This window comes from Heterocephalus glaber, unplaced genomic scaffold (assembly GCF_053883595.1).
Source record: "Heterocephalus glaber isolate CG9 unplaced genomic scaffold, H.glaber_assembly_v1.0 deba00001673, whole genome shotgun sequence".
NCBI lineage: Eukaryota > Metazoa > Chordata > Mammalia > Rodentia > Bathyergidae > Heterocephalus > Heterocephalus glaber.
The window spans coordinates 11,535,699-11,555,594 of NW_028258410.1; the positions used below are offsets into that span (position 1 = coordinate 11,535,699).

The 19,896-nt window shown below is 48.0% G+C and overlaps 1 long non-coding RNA gene across 4 annotated transcripts in view; it reads left to right on the plus strand.

Moving 5' to 3' along the window:
• Positions 1–19,896, plus strand: part of LOC106009043 (uncharacterized) — a 69,075-nt gene that overhangs the window by 40,627 nt on the left and 8,552 nt on the right. For 2 of the 4 annotated variants that reach the window (XR_002393535.2, XR_015445995.1), the window contains exons 3-5: positions 14,683–14,848; positions 17,133–17,278; positions 17,428–17,664. This is a non-coding gene — a long non-coding RNA (uncharacterized LOC106009043). Of the gene's footprint in view, positions 1–14,682; positions 15,048–17,132; positions 17,279–17,427; positions 17,665–19,896 lie in introns of all 4 variants that reach the window. The other 2 variants (XR_002393536.2, XR_015445996.1) reach the window with 2 other exon arrangements.

Consider the following 19,896-nt stretch of genomic DNA (forward strand, 5'->3'; position numbering starts at 1 on the left):
TAAGGTGGAGCTCGTCTGTGCCTGCTGTGCAGGTCAGGCTGACCAGTGCCAGGGGCTGTCAGTGGACGTGCTGGGAGCCAAGCTCTCCAGGAGACAGCAGGCTGAGGACCTCTGTCCTGCCAGGACCCCTCAAATGATACCAGTCAGGCCTGAGTCATCCAGCCCCCCACCACAGCTGGGGTGTGTGGTGGGAGAGCCATGAAAAAATGGCCCAAGAGGCTAAGGGTGCTAGAAAAGGCCAAAACATGAGAACAGAGTGTGAGGCTGCCACCCAGACTTGCAGCCAATGCTGGCTGAGGGATGCAGCTTGGCAAGCAGTGTGATGGAGAGGGCCAGAACCCCTCCCTCCCTGTTCCTTCAGGCCACCTCTGCAGGCTGTGCCTCTGCAGCTTTTAGCACCCAGGAAAGGAAGGCAGAGCCCTGGGCGTCTGCTCACCAGCTCTGAGGTCCAGCCCATCCTTGTCCTCAGGCCTACAGCTCTCGCTGCTCCCAGCCCGACTGCAGACCTGGTCTCCCTTTCTCAGCCATACCGCCTGTCCCACAGCAGAGCTCCAGCTAAGTGCCAGCCATGCGTGGGTCTGGGAGATGTCAGCCCATGAAGAGGCAAGACTCCCTTCCCATTGGAGTTTACTTCTAGTGTTGAAGATTGGAATCAAGACACGTTGCAAGAAGACACTCTGGGTAAGAGGAGCAGGATAGGCAGGCAAGCTACCATCTGAATAGGGCTCCCCAGTACTTCTTCCGGCTGCACCAGTCTGCCCCAGAGCCTTGGGTCATGGTTAGGACATGGGGCCATCCTGGGCACTGTAGGATCTGGAGTAGCTCCACTGGCCTCTATTGACTGGATAGTAGGAGCCACCTTGACCACTCGATTGTGACAGCAACAAATATCATTACACACTGTCCCATACCCTCTGGGGGAAAATTACCCCAAGCTGGCAACTGCTGGGAGACCATTGGCTTGCACTAATTTTACCTGACCTGCTTAACCATAAAGGCAAAGGAAGAAATAGAAGTGTATCATGTGGCCCCTTTGCGCTCTTAAAGTTCCAGCTTAATTGTACTGCCACAGGGCAGGGAAGTGTGCAAAAACTTTGTGACCTTCTAAGGGTTCTGGCAGTATGAGGCTGTTTAGCTTTTTGTTTTTGTTTTGTTTTTCCAGTACTGGGGATTGAACCCAGGGCCTTCTTACTGAGCTGTATTCCCAGCCCATTGTCTGAGACAGGGCCTCATTAAGCTGCCCATATAGGGCTAGAATGCGGGATCCTTCTGCCTCAGCTTCCCAAGTTCCGGGATTACAGGCATTCACCACAATTCCTAGTTCATGTCTAGTTTAATGTAGAGACTGATGAATGGATGAAGAAAATGGTGTGCCCGACGGGTCAGGATGTGTCCTCCCCTGCCGATCTCTCAACAGGGTGGACCCACAGGTTAGCTTTGCATATACACGTCTCCTGGTTTCTAGCGCCATTCTTCAATAAACACAACCAGGCTTTAGTGAAAATAGCTGGTCTTTGCCAGGCTGAGACTACAAGATGAGCCTGGATATCATGGGGTGCTAGATAATAAGGAGGTGCTCAAAAAGCCAGACTTGGGAACATTCAGAGGGACACAGGAGCCAACAGAGAGAGCTCCCTGGGGTCAAGTCTGGGAAAGTGTGACTAATGAGGAAATTTTGGATTGTAACCCAATACCTAAATATCTGTGATGCTAGAGATAAAAATAATTGAATAAGTAGGCAGAAGAGACAAATTTCTTACAGAATAATTCCAAATAATTCAGACAGAGACTTATACATTAAGAAGATGGAACATATTCCCCAGCCTTTAAGTCTGGGTGACGTTTAGTGACTTGCTTCCAAGCAGTGCAGTATTGAAAGAGGAAAGAGGGATGAATTCTACAAAGAAAGCTGGGAAGCTATACCCTTGCCAGGCGATGAAGGTGGGCACCATCAGTGACAAGGCCTGTGCATAGGCTATGCCTGGGTATGATGAGATCGGAAGGCACTTCACCTCCAGGTCTGTTGTAGTCACTTTGTTACGGGCACAAAATACCCAACACCTACAGGTTGATGGAGGAAAGATTTATTTTGACTCACAATTTGAGATTTCAGTCCATAGTGGTCTGGCTCCAAGGACAGCCTGGTGCTGAGGCATGGTAGAGAAACAACTGCTCATGTCATGGGAGCCCAGGAAGCAGAGAGAATTGAGAGGAGCCTGGAAGGGAGACCACACCTCCAATGTCCCACCTCTTCTAGCCAGGTCCTACCTCCTAACAGCAAGGCAGCTGTAACATTCCCATAATCCAGTCCCTTTCCAAAGGTCCTTCCTATGATCCCATGAGGCCTTAGGGGTCCATCTAGGTATGCACCATAATAGTCTGCCTCCTCAAATCCATCACTCCAATTAACCATGAGCCAGGCATCAGACAACCCACATAGAAGGACATTCTGCAACATACAATTAGGACTTCCATGTCACGGAAGACATGCTGACCAGACGTCCTGTGAGATTATGGATGAGATCTGAGACCAGAACAGGATGGTGAGTGAAGACTAGTGCAGTGTGGCACACGGAGGTCATGTAATAATGCATCTGCATTGCTAACTAGTACACGGCAGGGTAACAGGGAGAAACTGAGGGCGGGCATACAGAAGCTCTGGGCTATGCTATCTTTCTGTATCCAAAATGACCCCAGGCACATTCAGCTGTCTGATCTTTGACAAAGGGGCCAAAAACACGCTGGAGGAAAGATCGCCTCTTTAACAAACATTGTTGGGAAAACTGCTATCCACACTTCAGAAGACGGAATCTAGACCCAAATCTCACCATGCACTAAACTAAAATCAAAATGGGTCAAAGATTTAAATATTAAAACAAGCACTTAATCTGCTGGAAGATAATAGGTAAACTCTTGAAGACATAGGCATAGACAAGAACTTTCTGAATAGAATCCCAAATGCACAAGAAATAACATGAATCAACAAATGGGATCCGATCGAATTAAAAAGCTTCTGCACTGCAAAGGAAACAACAGAGTGAAGAGATGACCTACAGAACTGGGAAAACTTTAGGCCAGTTACTCCTTGGACAGAAGACTAATGTCTAGAATATATAAAGAACTCAAAAAAATTAGATGTTCCATAATAAACGACCCAGTCTTAAAAAGGGCAATTGAAATGAATAGACACTTATCAGAAGAAGTGCAAATGGCTAATAAATACATGAAAATATGCTCAACATCTCTGACCATTAGAGAAATGCAAATTAAAACAACACTGAGATTCTATTTTACTCCAGAAAGAATGGCTATTATCAAGAAATTAAACAGTACCCAGCATTTGGGAAGGTGAGGCAGGAGGATCACCACAAGTTTGGGGCCAGCCTGGGCTACATAAGGCCTGTCTCAAAAAAATCAAATGACAAATGCTGGTGAGGAGGGGGAGGAACCTTCCAGATTGTTGGTGGGAATACAAACTGGTGCAACTACTGTGTAAATCAGTATGGCGACTCCTCAAAAAACTACAACTAGAAATTCCACTGGATCCAGCTATTTCCCTTCTAGGTATCTTCCTGAAAAAGTTAAAGACATCATATAAGATACATGTATAATCCACATTTATAGCGCCACAACTCAAAATAGCTAAATTTTGGAAATGGCCTATATGTCCATCAACAGATGAATGGATAAAGAAAATGTATTTATACACAGTGTAGTACTACTCTGCAATAAAGAAGGACAAATTTGAGTCATTTGTAGGAAAGTGGATGCACCTCAAGACCATGTTAAGTGAAATAAATCAGACACACAAGCTTAAATATCACGGTTTCTCTTATATGAAAAAAGTCCAAAGTGTAAATAAGTTAAAGAGCAATGCAGAAGATAGTAGGAAACAGAGAGATGGATCTTTTGCAAATGGGAAGGGCCCAGGAGGTGGAGAGGAGGAGAAAGGGGAGGAGAAGGGGCATGAAGGGAACTAAGATGTGTTCTGTATATGAAATGCCTCCCCATGATGAAGGATCATTATGTACTGGGAGCACCTACCAATAAAAACAAAGATATCTGTCCCGAGACAAAGAATTCAGCCTTCTGAGCGAAGAGTGGACGGGCAGTCCGTAAACGTCCAGGTGAGATGGGCACTACAGAGAAGGCCAGTTGGGTTTGTAGGTCATAGCCTGCCCTGCACCCCCAGGCCTGGTGCCCTGTGACTGGGCCAGGGGAAGCAGAGAGCAGGAGGCCAGGTGACCAGTGAAGGGAAGGTGCCCTCTGAGACAGAAGGGGCAGTGCACCAGAAGGCTTTGCCTCTGCGGAGCTCCCCTCCCACACAGTCTGAATTTTACACAGGGAAAAAACCCATTAAAGTGTCTCTCAGAAACAAGTGACGCAACCCCATTCGCGTTCTAGAAAATCCTTTTCTAGATTGAGGCCTAAGTGGAACCCAGGAGACACGGAAGGTGCTGGTAGAGGCTTCCAGGAGAAGTGATAACACCTGGTCCAGGGAGGAGGTGACAGAGGGAAGAGAGAAGAATGACCAAGTCCAGGCGACCCTGGGCCCGGACACCCGTGGCTTTTGAGGGCCGCGTGAGAGGAGCAGAGGAAGGCGCCAGCAAGGAGAGCTGTGCGTTTGTCTGCTGTCTCCTCCTGGTCTTCGTACCCCCGCTCACAAAGTGGGAGGGCTTGGCAGGTCACGTCCTCCCTCTGAGCTCCAGATCCCTCTGGGATGGTGTGGATGTGTCCCACCAAGAAGGTCCCAAGCTCTGGGCCATTCCTGCTGCCTACATTCGACGCCTCACGACCCGGCACAGTTGTCCCTCACTTGGATCAGACATGACAGTTCTCAGCCACAGCTCACGTCCACATAGGGCTGCATGGGTGACTCACCAGAATTAATGTTCATTTGAAATTTACTATAAATTATGTCTCACATAATTCCTCCATTACGGGCAGAGGACGCACCTTGGGACAGGCCAGAGTGGGCTCCTTGGTCCCTAAGCCAGGGGAGCGCTGAGTCATTGCTTCTCCCACGCTCTGCTAGTGGCAAAGGCAGCAGCCTGGGCCAAGGGGCAGGTGTGTAATGGATGCATCTTCTGAATCTACTAATGGGAGCTGCTCACCTCAGCCCCCAGAAGAGGAGGGGAGGAAGCAGAGCGTGTTTATCTACCACTTGAATATGGAAAGCTGTGATGTGGAAGGTTAAAAAAATCACACTTTTAAAGATGGAAGGTCTCCCTGCTTCCTGCTTCCTTCCTTCAGATATGTGATGGCCGTGCCGGTGGTTATGTAAGAGATTGTCAGTACAATAGTGGGCAAAATTCGAGAGGACCCCAGCCCTCTGGGTGCCGACAGCCTACGGGGAGTCAGAGGTGACTGAGATCATCACAGAAGCGTGTGGGTCCAGCTGCTCAAGTGAGGCAGTGCAGCTCAGGATTCCTGGCCGGGATGCCGAGGTGGAGGGCGGAGTGTACACAGGTGTGTGTGGAGTAGGAGGTGCAAAGCCCCTTGTGGGCCCAGAGAGGCAGAGGGAGGTGACAAAGGAGCAGTGGGCAGGAGCTGGGGTTGCATGTGGCCCCTGGAGAGAATTGTGTTTGTAGAACGCTAATATCGCACGATGGGTAGGATACCATCCCGTCACAGATGAGGAACAGAGGTGCGAGAGAGCAGGGCTCAAGAAATCATTTCCAAGTTGGTCCTAGAAGACCGGTGAAGGAAAGGCTGCTGCCCCAGAGGACCTGGCACAAAATAGGGAGGGCTGAGATTACCATCCAAGGTTGCTGGGGGAGCGTGCGCAGGAGGGAGGAGGCAGGGCGCTGGGGCGGGTAGACGTGGAGAGGCTTTTTCTCCACCAGCCTTGAAAACACAGGCTGCTCAGTGAAAATGCAACATAACCCCAACTCCCACAGTGGAATAAACCTCCAGTAGATCACGCGTGTGTGTATGTGTGTGTATGGGATCCACTAGGAGCATTGTTTTGATGAGTTCTGAGGACCCTCCCCCCAGCATCATCCCTGGGACAAGGCTCAGTAGTCCGTGGTGCAGGCATTGTTCTACCACAGTCCCAGTTTGCAGGTGGAGAAAGTGAGGCTCGGCGAAGTCAAGCAATTTACCTCAAGCTCTTACTTTGTAAATAAATACCAGAGTGGACCTTGAACCCTAAGCTGATAGTAAAAACCAGAGGATAAGAAAGTCATAATCTATACTGTTCTCTCTCCAAGCATCTGTTTAGAGAAGAAAGTACATGATTCCATTTATCACAGTGGTTTTCTCCTGGGGTAATTTTGCGCTCGGGGGACGTTTAACAATGTCTGGAGAGATATTTGGTTGTCATGGCTGGAGGTGGGTATGCTCCTGGCATCTCCTAGGTGGAGACAGGGTTGCTGCTTAACATCCTACAGTTCCCAGCATAGTAATCAAAAGAACCATCCAGCCCCAAATGCCAACAGTGCCAAGGCTGTGATGCCCTGATTTAAGTAAAATGGTGGAGGCAAAATATGTACATGCCTGTGCCAGAGAAAGAACTGGAAAGATAAGCACCACCATGCTTATATTTGTTTACCTCTTGGTGAAAGGATTTGAGTAATTCTTTATTTTTCTTTCTCATGTTTTTCTGTACTATTGGAATTATTTTAAGGAACAATGTGCATGTATCTTTTTTTTTTTTTTTTGGTACCAGGGATCGAACTCAGGTCCTTGGGCTTGCTAGGCAAGCGACGGAACCACTGAGCTAAATCCCCAACCCCGATGTATCATTTTTATAATCAGAAAAAAAGAGCTGTTTTCATTTTGTAAAAATAAAAAAGGGCTTCAGGTTGTATCGATTCTGACCCAGCCTCCTCACTAACTAGCTGTCAGGAACAGCTCTCCAGAAAATATGTCTATCTGGGATGTGGGCAAAGCAATCCTTCTTGCATTATATTATAGGAATATAAAGTAATATTGTCCTGGAAAAGCTCTGAGCTCAGAGGAGAAAAATTGTTGAGAATCCTGAGATAATGCTTCTCTCATCTGTTTCCTTCTGAGGTGGTATGTGTGTTTATGTAGCATAGAAACAGGTCACCTGAACTCCACGAGGTCCCCAGCATGCCCATCGCCGGGCTGGAGACTGGGAATCAGGCAGGTCCGGCAGCCTCCTGCCCTCGGCATGTACCACACAGGTGTCCCCACTGTGCACAGGCAACTTTGACAAGTTTGATTCTGTCCCAAGAGTGGGTTAAGGCTGGGTTTCTTGATCAGGGATTATTGACATTTTGGCTGGGCTAACCCTGGATGGTAGGGACTGTCCTGGGCTTTGTAAGTTGTTTAGCAGCTCTCTGGCCTCTTCCCTCTAGACATGAGTATAACCTGTGCTGCAAGTCACAACAAGCAAAACTGTGTGGTGGGGGAGGTCACAGCTGGGGCAGACCCTTCAGCTCTGGCCTGTCAGTGAGAGGACTCAGAGGGATGACACAGCCTCCTGCATCACGCTAGTGGCTTGGTGCATTTCCGACTCATTCATTGCCCATGCTTTCCGTCTTCCATTTGTGCCTATCCCCTCCAAGGCAGCCCTGCACCCCGACATAGCCCCCTCGCTCCAGGTCTCGTCATCTGTTCAAGGCCTGGGCCTGGGGCTCCAGTTTTCCTGCAAACGATGACAGGGCAGGCAGCTGTGTGTCCAGCAGTCTGGTCAACAAGAGTCACAGAAATGAGCCCACGAACACAGAAAAGTAAGTCCCTCATTTCCTGAGATCGCGTAAAACTATGGACTAATTGTGAGGAGGCGCAGAGAGCAGCTGCTGAGGCCACTTTTCACTTCGGCACCTAAATCAGAACGAGAAGATGAACTTTAAATTGAGTAAGATAAAGCCAATTTGGGAAATCCAATATCTCACCTCCCTTCCTATCTTTTTAAAAATCCATAATTCATAGTGAACCCAGGCAGGGGGTGTGCAGCTCAAATTGAATTGTCCTTTTTCTCTACACACTGAGGCTGGGAGAGACATTTTCTTGACGTAGAGAAAATAAACAGTAACTCTTTGAGCTCATGTCCCCTGGTCTTGACTTGCTTGCCATCAGCCCCTCAACCCCACAGGGACAGGAATGTTATAAACATGTGCTGAATACCATTCAGAAATGCATGCTAATTGCACTGCTAGGAATTTATTCCACTGCTGCCCACAAGCCCCAGTGATGAATATCCAGGTTTATTCATCGCAGAGTGGTTGGTAAGAGCAATATCCCGGAATCGAGAAGGTGCCCAACATCAAGGACTGGTGAGATAAACTCCATTCCTCCCTTGCAACAGCCTTATGGCATGGCACTAAAAGAGAACCACAAGATGTCCTGAATAGTGATCAGCGCAGTGCCAGCATGGCATTGTTGAAGCAAAGTGCAGAGCAGTGTTTATAGCACGCTGCCATCTGTGTTTATAACAGCAGAGAGAATACACATGTGTGCATTGGCTTTTGTACATCTTTGTATCCCTAGGCTGGCTGGCTCCTGGACTGGGGGCAGTGAGAGAGACCTCTCTGATGACTACTTGTGCTTCCTTCACATGTTTTGATTTTAGAATCAGAAATCTAAGTATAAAATCTAATTCCTTGGAAAACAAAACTGAATAATTGAAACTGCTCTGGGTTAATTTGTTATGAAAAATACAACAAGAGGGTCAGGAACAGGTTTGCTTTCTCATGCATTGATTGCCTTCCCTGGCTCTCAGGGTTTCTCCTATTGCTGTTTCCTAAGGGTCCTGTGCTTTGTCTCAAAACTTGTTCCAAAGCTCTTGTCCTGTTTAACTCCCTGCTTCCCAAAGTACAGTGGAGATGGTTTGGGGGGAGGATTATTATGGTAATAAGCATATCACAGATTATTATTATGCATATTTCCTATTGTGGTCAGTGAGATAGATTTTTCCATTCACTGCAGCAGTGTGAAAATTTCCTTTTCTTTTTTTTTTTTTTTGGTACCAGGGATCGAACTCAGGTCCTTGCGCTTGCGCAGCAGGCGGCGAAACCACTGAGCTAAAAACCCGGCCCTAAAATTTCCTTTTCAATCATATGTTTTAAGTAATGAGAGAACAAAACAGTGTTAATGAAATATTAGCTAGGCCTGTTGAGATGCAAAAACTGTGTAGCAGGAACCCTGGTGGCTGAAATTTGGGGTGCACAGCTCTACAACCATCCCCCCTCTCCCCCAAATCTACTTTCAGTGACCAGGCCTCTTAGGGGATGAATCAATATGATCAATAAAAGAGAAAACTATGCATTTGTAGTGAGCTTTTACTTTTTCTGCCGAGCAGCAGATCAGGTGGGTGGGGAGTCTTTCCGAAGTACACCATGCTCCTTGCTTGTTCTGTCTATCTCTGAACAGCAGTGATGACCTTCACTTTCTATTCCATTTTAAAGGGTATCTTCCATTCCATTTTAGAATGTATTGTCCATTCTCTAGTGCCAATTATACCTGAAGTTCTGGGAGTCCTAAACTGGGAAGGAAGCCCTTAAATGAGCTCCAAGTTTGGTTGGATCAACACCTGCCTGCAGCCCTTTCTCAGAGATATCACAGACAAAGAGAACCAGGGATGAGTAAAGGCAGAACCTCCCCCCCACACACCACCACCAAAAGATCAGTGATTTAAGAACTGGGTAACAGACGAGAGGGTGATGTTGCTTTACAGGTACTTCAATGCCAGTGATCTTCAAATTACATCGCAGATGCACACAGGAGGGTTCCAGTGGAGCAGGCATAATGGTTTCTCCTAATTGGGACAAAGAGAACTCCAGCTGAGCGGGCTGAGGGTGACATTTGCAGAGTCACTCTCATCCATAAGCACGTCTCCCAGGCCCCCACCTCTCCTGTTGGCCTCCAAAATGCCCAGAGCGCCTGCTTATGTGGCTGGTGCTGGCTGCAGCACGGCCTCGCTCTCTCAAGCTCTGTGATAGACATCTCCCCGCTGTTAATTTTTCTCTGCGAGAAAGCCTAGTTAATCTCCTTCCTTCCAACTTTCATTTAGGCTGTGGGCTTGGAGCTGGAAAAGGCCACTTCCTGAGGAGCCAGAGTTTTTGCTGGCCTGTAGAGATGATTCTGGAGTGGGCCATCCGTTTGAGGTTTTAAGGTAGAACTGGAAGCCTCACTGAAGGCTGTGAGGGATGGAGCAGATGCCAGCAGCTTTGGTTCAAGGCGCCACCCCCAGCCTCCCAACAGCCTGCACTGAACCCAGACTAAACTCTTCTTATTTGGCACACTTTGCACGGTAACTGCTCACACCAGCTGACTGGGACTCACAGGTTGTGCCTTCCCATCCACAGGGCAGGCAGAGGCTCCAAGAAGCTGGGCCACTCACCCAGTGTCACACAGATGGAGGATGCTGGGGACATCACTCAAAGGAAGGTTTCACCCTGACAAGTGTGACAGGGAAGAGGGACCGAAGCTGCTCCTGGATACCTAGGCCCGGGGGGGGGGGGGGGCTGGGGACTCACAGCGGGACTGTTTTGTTTGCCCTTGGAGAGAGGCCCGGGAGTGTCCACACTGGGGCTCCTTTGGCATCTCAGCCCCTCTCAGGAGGGAAGTTCTGGGAGAGAAGCTGGGGAGGAGGCAGGTGCTCTGCCTCTGCTGCCCAGCAGTGCAGCTCTGGTCCAAGCTTGCATCCAGAGACGGGCCTCATCCCCCGCTCCAGGGGCTTCTAGTGTTCACCTTCTCCCAGGAAGGTGTTGGAGGATGACATCCTCTCCGTGTCCTGGTGTTGTCCTTCCAGGTCCTCTCCCTAGGCCAGCACGGACTTCTCCCTACAGCTGTTGCTGCGGATCTGCTTGGGCAGCAGCTGCACCTACCCAGAGGCTCCACCCACACCTCAGTGCCCTCGCCCTTGCTCTGCTGCTCTGCTGTAGCACCTCGATGTATAACGTGTTCAGGGCCTTTGCTTATTGTCTCTTTTTGTTTGTTGCCTGCAGTGTGTCAAGCTGAACCAAATGAAATGGTGGCTCTTGTTGGGTAAAAACAACCACATATCACCAATTTCATGTGTCTTTAGACCTAATCACCCTATAGGAATGGGTTTTCTTTGCCCACCTGATGAAGACTAGTAACTAGAAAATCCCTGTCACAGAGTAGGTATTCGATAAATGCAGTTGGATGAGTGGATAAAAGTGGCCATTTCTAGAAGGGCCCGCTGACTGCTGGGACCACTGATACCGGGGTCAGGACATACTCTAGGTGATTATGAAAAGAAACAAAGCCTGCAGTCCATCCCAGTACCCTTGCTCCCCTGCCATTCCTGTGTGATCCTCCCACGCCTGTTCCCAGGCGCAGGAAGATGGCAATTGTCGACTTGCATCACTGGCCTGCTAATGGTGGGTACTCAGGCAGCAGAAGGAGGGTTTTAGGGAGGGTGCAAGGCTCCAGGTCCCCAGGCAGCATCCTCCTGAATTCACACAGGGGAGCAGAACCTTCACCCCCCACACTCTGTCCCCACTGGAGCGGGAGAGGCTGCAGGGAGAGCTGGACAGCGCCACAGCCCAGTTGGCCCCGGGTACCAAAAGACAGCCATTTTGTACAACACTGTCTAATGAAGGTTGCAGGTGAATGTGAATGGAACTAATGAGAAAATAATGATCTAAGCCTGGAACCCAGCAAGGCTGTGGATGCTATGATTTCTGTGCTAATGGAACCGTGGCAAAGGGGAGCACGGCCGGAAGGAACATCTACTTGTGTTTTCCTGAACTGGAGGTTTTGGGTCCAGGAAAGGTCTCAGGTGGGGATCAGAGACCATCTGAAGATCTATTTCAGCCTGTTTTGGAACCAGCCTCCTCCCCTTCCTTTGGGAAGTGGGGCAGATGGGAAGAAGGAACTTGCGTTTGTGTGCCAGAGATTTGTCATGCAGTGGACCAAAAGGAGCTGGATTAGCGGTAGATGGGCCTGGGACCCATTTCTTCCCTGATGAAGCACTTCAGGATCAAGTTGAATCCCAACATCCTCCACCCACTCTTTCCTTTGTCTTCAGAAGGGGATCTTGTAGAAGAGGTGACCCAACACCCCACCTCTCCCCTCCTTTGGCTTTAAAAAGGAAGGCGCGGAAGAGGTGGCCCAAAAGAGGAGAGCGGGGAGACAGCAAGGTTGTAGCAGTGGAGGGGACACCTGGGCTTCTCTTCCAATACCTGCTACTGTCCTGCTTGCTTTAAGGTGAGGCCGCTGCTTTTGGAGAGCAGGGAAATTCCAGCAACTATACTGATACCCGTGCCCAGAGCTTTCAGCCACTCCAGCCCTCTTGGCCTTGTGAGCCTATTGTTTCTGGCAACCTGGCCAAGCATGCTGGTGAGGCTGCATGGGGAAATAAGGCTACAGGCCCGAGTCTGGAAATTCCACCCACCTAGTTGCCAGGCTCCCTCCCCATTTCCTGGAAGCCAGCATCAGCAAGGCCTCTCTACCCAGGTGACGCAGCCAGTGTTTCCAGGGGCTGCCGAAGCAAGGCAGAATGCAAAGCCAGGTCATTTCCACAGAACTTGTACACATTTCTTGGGGATCTAAATTGCAGCTGAGCTTTTGCTTCAGGAGCAAGGAGTCCATCTTCCTGTAGCCAACCTCCCCTGGCAGTCAGCTTTGACCTTGAATCTACAACTTGCCCTTGGAAGGTGGCATATATGTTAACTTCACTAATTTAGCATTTTCTTCTCCCTGGGAGAGTGAAGCTTGTCCACTCTGCTATGCGGAACTTGAAAAATACAGGTTCCTGGGCCCTAGCCTAGACCTGCTGATTTTGAGTCTCTAGGAGCAGTGCTGGGCATCTGCATTCTTTTTAAAGCCCCCGCTCCCCAGATCAGCTCCGGAAACACTGGCCCGAGGGCAATTCCGACATGGATTCTTCCTTCAGGAGGATTGGGGGAGAGCCGTTGAGCCCGTGGCTGGATTTGCATAAAGGGGGGTGGGGTGCAGGAAGCTTTTGACTGCCTTGGGACTTGCTCTCCAAACACCTTGAGGCTGTAATTATACATGCAAAGTGAAGCTAAAATTTCAGAGAAGTATCTGGAGAATTCAAGTCAGAAGAAGCACGTTCCTCTGAAATACCTAGATAATGAAAGAAAAAAATATATTCGTTGCATAAATTCCTCATTAATTCACTCTGCTGTAGGGGCATACAGCTTAAAAGCAGGCACTTTGATTAATCCAAGCTATATTAATTCCTCATGATGCTCCCCCCACCCTGTGCCTTGGACTTTGTATTTCTTTCCCTTAAAAAAATCATAAATAAAGTTGTCCTTTTGCAAAAATGCATTTCAGATTTGGCTGGGCAGAATGAACCCTATAGTTGGTAGAATCAGTTTGGGTGTGCTTTTTCTTTTTTAAGTACACATTTTGAAATCAGATGCATTCTTTCCAGCTCACTGGAAATGCTAATTTTTATTCCATTGCATTTCAAAGTTACATTCTGTGTGGCTAAGCGAATAATATCCAGCACAATAGCACTTCAGAAAGACTAAGGAGGAGCTTGATTCCAATCAGAAGGAAAGCCAGGGAAATGGTTAATTTCAAAGACAGGCAACTGATTGGGGAAGAGGATCTATAGAATTATGTATTTCCTTTAAAAAAAAATCCTGCAAATTCGAAAAGCTCTTGGAAGGAAGAAGAGTCTAATCCTGACAGGTTGATTTTTCAAGCCTCTCTTAATGAAGTTTCAGCCCATCGGCTCCTTGCTCGCCCTGTGCAGGGGCTGCCAGTGGTCTCTCAGAACCCGGCCTGCTTTCCTTTTTTCCTTTGGCTGCTCTGTGCAGGTCCAGTGGATTATTAGTTACATGTCTGACTTTTCCATCTCTGGTCCCTCTATTCCCCAAACCCACAGCCACTAGCTCACCAGGGCAGCTTAGTGCTCCTTGGAAACCTCTTTCAGGTGAACCAGATCTCAGAGCTTCCAGATCCTATTGTCTAGCCCTCTTCCAAAATAGCCCTCTTGTGCCCATTGATCTGAATCAGAAGGAGTTACATCAGTGCCTTCTTAGGGATCAATATTAAGTGCCCTGTAATGCCTTGGTTTACAAACCTCAATAAGGAGAACAAAGCTATATAAAAACCCTTTGTAGAAAATAGGGGCAATGGGTCAACATGAACTCTTTTGGGGCACTTGATGGTTACTCTTTCCATTCAGTTAACACACTGATATCATGTTCTGGTTTATTCATTTAAGGAACAGTTCCCCAGATTTGGGATTTTATAGAATAGCACACAAAAATAATCATAGTAAGGGAGATTGTCACTTTTCATCAAGAAGGGACACAAAAAAGCAACTACCGGTTACACAGTGAGTTCAAGGTCAGCCACAGGTCATGAAAGAACATTTGAATTCCCTAAAAGCAACCCAAGTGAGAAGAACCAAATCTCAGAACTGATAGGATTTATTCAGCTGTTTGCTGAGTGCCTCCTCCAGGCCAGTTGCATTCTAGGCCCTTAGAGTGGGACTGGAAGGTCAGACATCCTCTAGGCCATGCTGGGGGGCACCATTCCACACATCCACTGTGGCTTCTGCCATTGAGACTGATCTAGTCCAACTGGCAAATTAGCACCTGCCTCAGGGAGAGCAGAGGCATGGGAAGCAAAGCAGGAAGGCCACCTCACGCGTCTTCCCAGACACCCCTACACCATCCTCAGTGATCCTGCTGGTGTGGGCATCAGCAGCCCTTCCCTTGCTGCGGAGACTCCTGACCATTTTTCCTCCTCTCCTTGCAGAAGCCCAGAGCACTTCCTGTGAGATGCCTGGGGCACCGGTGCCCTTGTCCTCCTGCTACAAGGGGTCACCTCAGCCAGCCTTTCACTTTCCTCCACCCATCAGTGCCACTCCAGCCTGCCTCTCCAGAAGCTTTGGTGCAGGGATCACGAGGCTAAGGGCGAACTTGTGAGTTAACCACAGAGACGGCTGCCTCGTTCCCATGGAGAAACCAGGTCCCAGCCCTAGGCCTTCCATGACAACCGTGGACTCATCCCTCCCTTGTGGAGAGCTCACATTTCCTGTAAACACACCTGACAGGGGCAACTGGTCTCTAGCAACAAAGAGGTGGGCAGTGCTGGGGAGATTTTTTTTGGAAAGACCAGAGGTCAGTAAATGGGTTTGTGGGCCAAATCTGGCCTGCCAGCTAAGAATGGTTTTTACCTTTCTAAGTGGTAGAAATGAAAAACCTAAAGAAGAAAAATATTTTTCTTGATGCACCAAATTTATTTGTATTTCCTGTGTTTAACCGGTACAGAGCCATACCTGTATGTGTATCATCTCCAGTTATTTTTGTGGAATATATTTACTATGTGGTGTTCTGGAGAAAAAGTTTCAAGTCAGCCTCTATTGCTTGGTTCAACTCATGTGTGTTAGAGGGTCAGGCACATGGTTCGGCTAGGATGAAAAAGACAGTCCCTGTCCTCAGCCACTCAGTGTCCAGCTGCAGCCTTGCCCTGCACCCTAGAAACTCCCATGAGGCCTCAGTTTGAGCCACCACCCCCTTTTCCATGTGTGGTTAATAAGAAAGTCCTGGAACATCTTGGAATCTTCCAGCAAGTATGGTGGCCATGCCCTTCTGCCATGATGTTCCTCCTTTGGAGCCATCCAACCATGTACTGAATATCCTGAAACCACGTTGGCCAAACCCAGGACAGGGCGAAGATCCCATCATCACCACCACTGTGGGTGGTGGGTTTCTGCCTCCTGATGTAATGCTCTCTTTAGGAGGCAGAATCAGCAGTCAACTCTTCCCCCAATGTACTGGCAAAGCCCTCTTCTCCTGCTATTTTCTTGGGTGGAAAGGAATGAATGACTAGTTTATAACCTTTTCCATGTCCCCCAAGACAAGTGGAAATCCTGGCCAGTGCAGGAAGACACTAGGTTGGCTGGGAGATTCAACTCACAAAACATCAGGTCTGTGCCTATAATCACATCCCACCAGGAGGAGGGAACCTCTATCTGGCCCATTCTTGGCCACCAGCTGCCATACATTCATTCATCCAGTAATGCTTTATTAAGGTTCAGTAATGTCCCAAGTACTGGGCTGGGGGAGCTGGAGATAGAAAGACAAGCAGGAAACACGTGCCTTGTTTGGAGTTTCCCTGCAGACTGACTTCTAACACTCTTCAGAAGAGAGCTGCTCATGTATTTGAGAAAGAGCAGCCGTCTTTCTAATATGTTTTTTGACAAATCGTATTGTAATTCTTTTGTACAATAAAAAACTACTTGTATTCTAGAAAAAATACGAAATGCTTAATTTATAAGTGGGCAGGTAATTTTTTCCCCAATATTGTATTCTTTGAAAATGAAAGGGGATCATCTATTTTAGTTTTGGGGTCTGGGAACTTTTTGAAAATTTTAATTTGTGGACCAGTGTTTTGTGAAAGCTAAGGAATGGCAGGGGTAAAACAAGCCTTAATCTCTCATTCTGTATAGACCAGCAAACTTCCCTCTTCAGGGCAAGTTCACATCATAAACTCAAGAATGCAGTGTAAATACTAGTTTGCTTCAGCCCCCAGTAACCTCAGGTCTTGGTTTAAATATACAAAGTAGACAGCTGATATGTTTTCGTGAATAAATACTGTTATCCAGAAAATGGTGTCAGGTGATACATCTTTTTTAGCTTTGTTTTATATTTATTTTTGTTTTTGTTTTTGTTTTGGTATCCAGGATCGAACTTGGGACCTTACGCTTGCGTGGCAGGCACTGGAACCACTGAGCTAAATCCCTGGCCTATATTTACTTTTTATTTAATTTTTTTATTGGGAATGGTTTTCAAAAGAGCTCTTAGTTCTGCTTAGGTGTTTTTTGGGGAACCTCCTTTTCCATAGTATAATTCCACTGAAGAGGTTGTCTGAAAGCTAGTCTTTAATCCATAGGAAGGTTTTAATATGTGAGAATAGTCAATTTAAGAATATAAACTTTCCAAACCTTCCTGTTACAACTGATAAAAGCATAGAAAAGACAGCCCTTGAAATCATGTGATGCTGGTCATTTCAATTTCTTGTACCTATTTTAAATTCTGTTAGCTAGTTACTTCATTGTAAATATTTTTGAGGGTACCCATGCATTGGTTTTTGACCTTGGTTCTGTCATTTGGATGTCAACAACTTCCCTAAAAAGCCCCAGTATGTTAAGTTCTAATGTCATGATCCTGACATGTGTTATTAATCTTTAATCCTGGTTTCAGTTTCTATGTGTACAACAGTATCTTTAATAAAGAATTGCAGAGGAAAAAAAAAAGAGGAAGAAGGGAGCTGCTGACAATCAGGTGCCAGGCACTGAAGACGCCATAACCAGGATGGATGGAGACTCTGAGTCTCGTGGGCGAGTAGGGTGAGTGATGGGCGGCTGTGACAGGTGCCTTAGCAGGGAAGGACGGGGCCATGGAGACGCCCTTGGGGTGGGCCCTGGGGGCATGTTAGGGGAAAAAGGAAGTGGGTCTCTACTGGGACCTGCCCTATCTCCATACCCTACCGGTTCAGCCAGAGAAGGGGAAGATGAAGGCGCTGCCCAGAAGCGCCAGACCCGGGTATCCATGACGACAACACCTGGTGACTCCCTGGTTTGCTGTCTGCACATGACTTCTGGAGTGAGCTCACTTATCAGGACCAACCGCACAGTCCTGGAAGCTTCATCTCCATCCAGGCTGTGGCCAGCCAGAGATTGTAACTCCGAAGTTCTGCTGATGATCCTGCAACACACTGGTCCCACAGCCTGCGGTAAGTTGACCCTAGAGAGCTGGGTGGGTTTATTCCCAACTCGATAGAGGAAAACAAGTTGATGGGCAGATTTTTACTAAAGTGCAAATGGCTGCTAATTGCTTACTGGGTTTCTCTTCCCATGGTACTAGGATTGGGTGTGATGGTTTAGAGTAGAAAAAGAGAACTTTAAGGAGATGTGAGAGCTGCCTTAGAATGCTTAAAGAGCTGGTCTGTCTGTGTAGCCAGCAGTCACCTTAGCTTTCCTTAGCTCCAAGGAGCAAAAGGAAGGCAGGAGGCATAAGTTATAAAGAGGCCTATTTCCCCTTAATATGAGATAGAATTGCAAAAAATATGACAGTTTCTCACCGATGGTGGCATAAGGGCCCTGAGTATTTGCCCCATTCCTGCTCTGGCATACTCTTTTTTTTTTTTTTGGTACCGGGGACCCATTCCTGTTCTGGGAGAGGCACTCTAGGTCATATTCACAAAACACTGGGAGGTTCTGCAAGCCTAGTTTGCAGCAGTCATGTGGGCAAATGCTCTAAGATAGGGTGAGAATGGGTGACTCTGGTCTCCTGAGCCCTGCTCCTTAGAGCTCGGTTCTGCATCAGGATCCTGCCTGGGAGCCTGTCAGCTGTGTAGATGCACCCCACTCTGCAGGTCTGAGCCGCCACCTTCCTAGGGCCCTGCAGGGTGTTCTAGAGTAGCCCCACTCAGTACGCAGGGCCTCTGGTGATGCGGAAGGTACATCCTCCAGCAGGGTGCTCAGCTACAGCCACCAGACACACGTGACCTCCCAAAGCCCATGCTGGGCCAGTGTGACCAAGGAGCCATGTCTCCTTTGGCTTCATTAAATCTTAAAAATGGTAGCACTTGATTCAGTTATTGGAAAACTTTAAAATTTGTTTGGAATAACTAGAGCGCATGCATCTACATCTTCCACTTTACATTTTATGAAATCTAAATACAGATCCACCATTTCCAATCAAAACTCAGCATTTGAACTGAGGTATGTTATAAAAGAAAAATACATGCTGGGTTTTGAAAAAAAGTTACAGAGGAAAAGAATGTAAGATATAATGCTTTTTCTATTGCTATGTGTTGAGATACTAGTGCTCTAGATGTTTTAAACAGCTGCACCGGGCATGTGGCCCTGCCCAGAAATAAGGGCTATTACTGCTTAGATTTGGGGCACATCCCTTCCTCAAGTTATGGCAGTGGTAAAAGATAAATACAGGATTTGAACCCAGGAAGGGGGATTCCAGAGCTTCTGCTTTGGCAGCATGCACTGTTTGACAGCATCCACCTTAGCAAGTAGAAGGTGGGAAGCCTACTGGGAAGCCTACTGTGAAAATGTGTCCAGCATTGAATTCAAACAGACCATCTCATGAATTCCAAGCTCAGCAAGCCAAGATGGCCCCAGGAGGCAGCAGGCCCGAAGCTCTGCACTGTGGCCTGCATGCCCCTGGCAGCCAGCAAACACTCAATAAATGCTCACTTAATGAATGAGGCTTTCCCTGGGGAACTGAGCAAGGAGCCTGCGTTTCAGCACAGGGTGAAGCCTGGTGCCGTGCATCATTCAATGCTTGTTTAACCAGTGTGGGGTTGGAATACTGAAGTGATGGGCCATCCAGGGCCCACAAAGGCACCCGGGAACTGGCTGGCAGGTATGTTCATCAGCAGATGGGGGCAGGGCAGCGTTCCCAGAAGCAAGTAACTCACCCAAGGTCACAAACCTAGCTCTCCCAAGCCCTGATGAGAAGCTGTCCATCTTGGGAAAATAATCTGTATGAATAATCTCCCAAAGCACTCGTTCCAGGGTAATTATATACCTGCTCACCTTGGCGGGATGGAGCCATCCTTCATTCTGTACCTGTTTCTATGCCTCACCCCATGACAAAGGCAGCACCCAGGCCCAGCAAACCCTGGGACAATTTGCAACACATGAAGAGGAAGTCTGCAGATGGCCAGCTCTGCTCCCCAAAGGGAAGGCAAGCTGCAGGGGCTCATCTGGAAACTGCTTCACTTCACCCCCAAAGTATGTGACAGACCCACCTGCCTGCATTCATCTGCTTGGTGACTCAGGGCTCCACAATGGCTTTGGAGGCATCTGCATGTGTGTGCAGAGCCCGGGGCTGCCAGGAGGACTTCTGCAGCTCAGAAATCTCTCCCCAAGGTGCCTAACCTGGTGTTCTGGACATGGGCATGTTCAGTAATGGCTTGCTAATAGCTCATCCCATTTCTTATTTC